This window comes from Austrofundulus limnaeus, unplaced genomic scaffold, assembly GCF_001266775.1.
Source record: "Austrofundulus limnaeus strain Quisiro unplaced genomic scaffold, Austrofundulus_limnaeus-1.0 Scaffold225, whole genome shotgun sequence".
In the NCBI taxonomy this organism is placed as follows: Eukaryota; Metazoa; Chordata; class Actinopteri; order Cyprinodontiformes; family Rivulidae; genus Austrofundulus; species Austrofundulus limnaeus.
Window position 1 is genome coordinate 21759 of NW_013952627.1, and position 7568 is coordinate 29326.

A 7568-nucleotide genomic window follows, 5' to 3' on the forward strand; every position below is an offset into this window, starting at 1 on the left:
AACATGGGATTTGATCTTTTAGGAAATGTTATATAAATATGACCAGTAGGGGCGCTGTTCGCTGTGAACACACAGTCCGGTCTTTAATCAATATAAAGATGCCACATCTGGTGGAGCGTGCCATTTTAAAGCCTTTCATAAAAGCCAGGGCTGTTTTAATCATGAACAAACAGCTCAGAGTTATTTTCGTTGGGTTTAAACCTCGGTGTTCACGGTAGCTTTGCTGAGGAGAAAGAGGCGGGTTTTAGGACCCGTCTGCTCATTTGTCTGCTGGAGTAATAAAAGTTGGGCTCAGTGCGCCGCCGCCGTGCAGCTGTCAGACTGGAAGAAGGTGCCGGAGAGAGCAGCAGGAGTGTCCGTGTCGGTGGTGCCGCAGCTCAGGGAGGCTTCACGGGAAGCCCCCCCAGCAGGAAAACCCGTGAAGGGGAAGAGGCGGTCTGCTCTGTCGGCGCTCCCCACCGGAAGAAGAGAGGCGGCGGTGGAATGTCATAATGGGACAAATCATCTCCAGTCASCCGCTGCTCCTCCTGCTGCACACCTGAACCTGCACACAGGCATCCCAACGGGACACTGGGTGAGTGGAAACTTTTTATTCTTATTGCTGGAGGTTGTAGGACACGTCTGGGCTCAGGGCTCCTGCTGAGCAGTTTGTGCAGAGTGATGGATGCTCTGCAGTTTGTTGCACCGGTGAACCGGAGGCTGCATCAAACGCAGCATGAGCTCTGTCATGCACCTGGTTTCATGTTGTAGCTTAAATCGATTCAGTAAAAAAAAAAAAAAAAAATACTCTTTATTCAAACCTTTGCGTCCCTCAGACACGACGTTAGAAACACTGTGTTCTGAGCTTCTCAGGATCCATAATGGGGTCTCCAAGAACTCTTTTCCTTTGACTGCTCAGAGCTAGGCAGTGGTCTAAGTCATGCAAAGAGGTCTCTAATTCAACAGACATCACACAGATCATTGTCATAGAGTCCCATCACCATTTTGTGGCGATGGAGCAGGTTGTGCCCAGTTAGGACTCCAACCAGTGTGCTTCCAGTTTTTCTTGTCAGGGTGATGAGTGGGAAGTGGTTAAGAGTTTGGATGTGTGCTGTTTGTACTCTGAGGGGATTTGGGAAAAATAAAAACACAAGTCCTGCAGCAGTGAGAGACCCTCCGTGTGAAAGAAGACCAAAYTTCCAACGATGAATTAATGAATAAAAAGTGTAGAGACTGTGGGATTTGCGTTTGTTTGCAAAAACCTTTGAAAAGTTTAATCGGCTCAAACGTGGCTGTGGCACCCGTAAAACAAAAAAATGTTGCAAAATTTCATAAAACCATAAATGTTAAACTGCGGTTGTGTATAAACCATAAAGACATCCAAATACATTTTCTTTCATGTAAAAATCAACTTTCTGGGACCCGTTAAAACTTTGAATGACGTTTCTGTAGTGACATATACCTACACTGAAGAGCTGAAAAGAGGATGTTTTTTTCACTTGTTCTTAAAAAAAGATTTTTAAACTCTTTTTTTTTTTTTTACAAATGCTGTGCATACTTTTACAAAAGCCACAGCACAGTATTCTGCAGGTTTTGATGCTGATATAGAGGTAAAAAAAAGAATAAATTAAGGAAACCACAAGAGTAAGAGCTGAACAAGGATTCCTCAGTGCTTACAAACCAAAGCTTGTGTCCTCTGTCACTGTGCTTTTGTACTAATGAGCAGCGTATAGTATAGATTTGTTCTTCAGCTCCGACCAGCAGAACGTGTCAGGGTTCTGGCTTAAAGGCAGAGAAAAGCTGGTTGGCAGTGTCACAACTTCCATCCCCTCAGGCCACATGTAGAACAGGTTCAGCTGAAGTGGTTAGTGGGTGTCGCAACAGAGCTGATGTATTATCGGCTCAACTTCCTTTTTTATTTTTTGGACACATTTCATGTTCTGCAGTTGTTTGAGCAGTAAACACCAGAAATGGGACTGAAAAACCCAACCAGAAAGAGTTTGTAGGAGGATCCATGTGTTCATGGTCCTGCTGGCCGTGTGCAGTGTTGCAGAAATGGCTGCAAAACTGTGTTTTTCTCTACTTAATGTGGAAGGGGAACAAAAAATATATAAAAAAAATAAAAATAGATGCACGCAGAAGCTCTACTGCGAAAAGCTCTTTATGGAGTATTGATTTTCTTTTCTTTCTTTCTTCCTGCTAAAAGTGCTGAGGGCTCTGAACCTCTCTGAACTCGGCCTGTGGTCACCATCACAGAGCTGAAGCCTTTCTTTGGAGAAAAAGAAATGAATTGTGGACATTTTTCAGGTTTTTCAGTTTTACCGGGACATCACTTACACAAACCTGAGGCAGACACAAATCACAATGTGCAAGTGCTGTTTTTTTTTAATTTTATTACTTCAGTTTGTTACTAAAATGTTGAGAAAAACTTGAACAATTTACTCCTTTTTGTTTATATTTAGCTTCAAAATGACTTTTTTTATTTTTTTGTTTTGGTTTATTGGCTGCTTTTTAAAAATTTCTCTCTTCTTTTAAGTTGTTTGTTAAATCATAACCATGGTTTAGTTCTGGTTTTGTGGTCACAGTTTACAATTTTTTTCAATTTTTTAAACACCCCAGAAATACTTGGCATCATAGATAATCCACCAAATCTCCTTTCTTTCCAAGGACATGTGTTGAATTCGGCACATTAACGTCTCCGGCTTCGGAGGAGACATTGCTTATTCACACTAAGTCTTTGGCCAGTGGTAGGCCTGTGTATTGGGAAGGATTTGGTGATTTGATACATATCATGACACAGATCACAATACAATACCTTGATATTGTAAGCAAGGCAATACATCAACATTTTTCTCCAAAAATTCAAATTTAAAAAGTATGTTTTATATTTATTTTATACATTTCATACTCCTTGTCACTACATTAGGCCTAATTATTGAAAACTGGGATGAAATAGGATTTCTAGTATTAATTTCTTTTAAAAATATTGCCACCCACCACACTAACAATAGCCTATAACTTGAGCTAAAGTTCAGTAAACAGATGAAATGAACCTCTATCTTAAGGGGTACTCCAGTCATTTCAATACACTGTGTTTTATATCGTTGCATTTGGCCCCCCATCGAGGACCCCCATCWGCTTGGGTGAATATATAAATGCCTGCCTGCCATAATGTGACAACACTGTTTGCAGGCTGCAGTCAGGAGTAAGACTGTCCCAGATGGGACACTTCAATGTAATTTAAAATAATGGAGGTTTACATTTTAAACCTTAATTAAAAATCGAYACAGTGCTTCAGTCAGTTGATTCAGTATCAGGAAATGAAATACCGCAGTATTTACTTACACCCCTAGCCAGTAGTTCATTAAATATCACCTTGTTACCTTTATTCCTGCAGGACTGTACTATTGTGTACATTTATTGTAATGCTGCCCCCAAGGTTTCTAAAAATACTCTTTATTTTTTTTGTTTATTTATTATTAGACAACATTTGTCATCCCTTGAGTTAGGCACCTTGCTTAAAATTAAACGATTCAAAGTTCAACTATGAATGTTTTAGGGGGAAAAAAACCACATTATTCCAGAAATGGTCATGTATGAGAACTGGAATGAAAACAGTTAAGAAAAATGTCAACAGTAAAGCGAAGTTGATTGCTCAACAGCGTTTTGCATAATTCAGAGATTATCTACTTCCTGAGAAGTAGAACCTGATGTTCAAAGCCTTTACATAGTGCCAGCTGTGTTTTTTTTTAACTTATTATGAGATGGCTATCCGTTTTCTCTTCATGTTAGAACACAGTTCACCCATATGATAAAAACTTTTTTACTGCCTGAGTCTGAGACATCAGGAAGTGTGTRGCGCCATGTTCTGGTTGGTGAACAATGTGGCTGTTTGTCCTGCAGCTTTGGTTATTGCGGACAGTTTTATTTTCATTTTTTTTGTCATCCCATAAATTAACTGCAATCACTGCAYCTCTGTAGTGAGGCACACAATTAACATAAATAGTCACGCTTTGATCTAAARGACTGTGTTTGATGTGTAATTGCTTGATGTTGTACAGAGGACATCATCATAGCCTGGGGAATACTTCAGCACCTTTATGCGACRGAGGCTACAATCTAAGCTAAATTTACAGGTGTTTTTAGTTGAAYTGGATTAAATCAGCTGTCTGTGATTAGTATTGTTCTGGAGTTGGGAGGATTTGCTTTGATTTCATGCTTTAACTGTCTTAGTACTTTTCTTTTTTGACCCATCAACCTTAAAGGTTTACTTTTAGTTGCACTTTGTGTGAAAGCAACATGAAGACTTTGAGTCCTTTCTTTCAGCTGGGAAGACAACCTGTGGTGTACAACTGAAGCTTGTTTCCAGGTCTGGAGTGGCGTAGAGCCTAAGCTTGTATCCACAGCAAAGAGTGCTTTGTTTTGAAGTCTCACAGGCTTTAATGGTACAAGTCTGACATAAAAAAAAAGCTGTGGTGTCCCTGTTATTGCTGCATCCACTACCGCCTCCTCTGTGAAATCAGCCTCCAGTTCCTGGAAGCTGTCATGGTGTGTTTACAGAAATCTGCTGTTATGGAATCATTCTCGTGTTACAGGCTGGTGCGACACAAGACAGGAGATCAACAGASAGGCTCTTTGTCGGGACTGAGATGATACAGGAAAAAAGAGAATGAAAAGGATAATCTGTTTTACGTTTAGTTTCATTTTCCTGTTGGTGCACATTCTGTGTGTCCATCACCTGTCAAATCACATTAATGCTCATTAATTGTGGTTTGCACCACATTTTCACATGCATGTGTTTTAGTAAAATTTCTTAGAAACAGACAAACTTAAATGAAACTTGCAGAAAATGATAAGATGGTCATTTTCAACCAAATTACTTTTAGTCAAATTTGTAGTCAAATTATTTGATTGTAGCGCTTTGAGATTTTTTAAAATGTCAAGTGTGTTACAAATAAATATTATTATTATTATTATTATTATTATAATTATTATTATTATTAATTGATCTTAGAAAACACAAAACAGCTATAAGTGAATCAGTTTTACAGATAACTGGTGTGTTTGTACCTGAGAGTCATTTACAAAATATATTCTGAGTACTCCTCATTATTTGATATCCTTGCTTGAAATTCTAGCATTAACTTTTGGATTAAATCCTAATTTATAGTCCATGGGAACGTCCAGTCTTGTGTCTCGCTTACTTGTGTACATGACAAAAATAGCGAAGTTCGCCACTCTTATCACCTGCCGAGACCTCGTCTTGTTTTCTGCCAGGTTATTTCTCACAGCACTACGTGTCGAGCGTTGTGATTGGTCAAAATGTTGTGGGCTTTTGTTAAAGTGGCTGCAGAGGTGATCTCTGAGCAGCTTTTGTTGAGAGAACCTGCTGGCCGAGGCTGTGGGGAAAATGCTCCAGCCAAAGTGATAAAGAAAGTAAAATTAAACTTAATGAAGATAGTAAAAGAACTAATGGAAGGGGGTTGGACATTTGTGCCAGCAGGAGATAAGTCTGGACAACCACAAGCTCTACATGACCATGCCAACCAGGAGAGAGTGCACCTCAGCCAGACAGTGTAGAGACACATTCTTGCACCGTCTGTTGGAAACAGTGGCGGTCTCTTCCTGACAAATTTACAAGATAGCGCTTCTCCTTGTTTAACAGAAATACCCAAACTTAGGGATGCACGATAACTTATTTTAAGAACCGATACCGATAACCGACAATAACCGATAACATATCAGGAGATAAGACTAGTCAAAAATGGGTAAGATCATAACATAAACACCCAAATCAAATGACACTGTAAATTATACTATTTTAAATAAACGATTAGCAAACAAACATTTCTTAAAGTATATCAAACAAAACGATTTCTCAAATGGCCATTTTTTAAAAATAAGGCACATTAATTACAAAAAAGACCTTTAACACTGATATCAGATTTAAACAAAAGAGAGTCATTCCACAAGTTCAAAACAGATAATGCACTAACACAAGTTAGATTCAAAGTACATTTGTTTTTATTATTATTGATGAATGATTTAAAACATTTTTCTACCTGAAACAGTGCTTCTGAGAGTGTGAATGCATTACGACCGCATCATACTTACAGGAAGACACACAGAGGTAGCGGCTGTTCAGCATGGTAAACCGTGGCTAACAGGTGCTAAAATCCTCGATCTTTAGCGTGGGTGAACAGCTGGTTGTCGTCATTGCCATCGTTAAAGTGCTTGAGATCTGCGTCCTCTCTGGCGATTTATTATTTTTTTTTTTTTGGGATTTGTCAAAAGCCTCAGGAATAATTTAAGTCTCAATGAGTTCTTGAACACTAGCTCTTTGTTGTTAGCATTTTAGCAGTACGGACTTTGTGCTGCATTCAGGAGRTAACTGACATTACATGTTCTCAAATTGGGAGTAGGTGTCCCGATGTTTATAATTTTAACGTTTGTGTGTAACATACAGGGTTAATTGGTAAAATAACATTATTAATTCTTAAAATGACTGGTTGTTTTCCAGCACGGAGTATTCTAATTATTTCTTTAGTGCGAAAGTTGTTTTTTCCGAGGCCACTTAAATGTTGCTCGGGTCATGTCGGACGGGAAGTGGCTTGATCAAAAAGGACAAAAATAAACATTCTCATCGCTGCACTGGCAAACATATACATGTATTAGCGGTTCTGTTTGTTTTGTTATCGGACCAATAAGTATGACATCATAATTCCCCGATATCGGGCCAATAACTATCATGCACCCCTACCTGAACTTTTTTTTACAGCTCCTTCATCATCAACTGAAAATAAGCGTGTATTCTAACAAACACGCTGACTGTAGTGGGAGGACTTAACAGGATTTGTTGCTCGTAGGTTCTCCTGGAGTGTGGAAAGACCATCTCAAACTAAGTAATGAGACCCCACTCGGGCATATGATGATATGGATCAATGATTTTTGCCTTTTATGTAATTGAATCATCAATCATTTAATCAATATATTGATGTGGACTGATGTATTGTTACATTCCTCTAATGCAGTGGTTCCCAACCTTTTTAGACTTGTGTACCYCTGAGCCATTTTGTCATACCACTAGTACCCCTTCAGTCAAACATAATGATGATTCTCCAAAACCATAATGTACTACAACTGATTATTAAATGGAAAGTATTTATTTAAACCCCTAGAATGTTTAACTGTCAGGCATTTTATTTTTTTGAACTCAAATTAAACAAAGATAAAAGTGTTGCCTTGAAAGTCAATAAGTAATTGAATAAATAAAACAGGTAATGGCAGGTGCAGAAAAGAGCAGCATCCAAAATACATTGTATTGCCCAAAATACATCAGAAACTCACCCAAATGAGYAAATTCTGTGAGATTCCATGTTTTGTACTTGATTCCATTTTGTATTAATTCCATGATTCCGTCTGCAATTTCTGCATTGTGGAAATCAWAGGGCCCTACATATCTCTGTCTGATTTTTATTGTTTTTTACACACCTGGGAAATTTTTTTTACATACCCCCTGTAATATACTGTACTCTTACCCCTGGTTGGGAATCACTGTTTAAAGTGTATCTTACCCCCCCTGCCCACCC

General features: G+C 38.7%; 1 protein-coding gene across 2 annotated transcripts in view; it reads left to right on the top strand.

Moving 5' to 3' along the window:
• Positions 1-219: 219 nt before the first annotated feature.
• Positions 220-7568, top strand: part of camkk1a (calcium/calmodulin-dependent protein kinase kinase 1, alpha a) — a 74721-nt gene continuing 67372 nt past the window's right edge. Inside the window, exon 1 of one of the 2 annotated variants that reach the window (XM_014019610.1) lies at positions 220-574. The gene's annotated coding sequence lies outside the window, so the exon portion shown is untranslated. The remainder of the gene's footprint in view (positions 575-7568) is intronic. The other variant, XM_014019611.1, reaches the window with a different exon arrangement.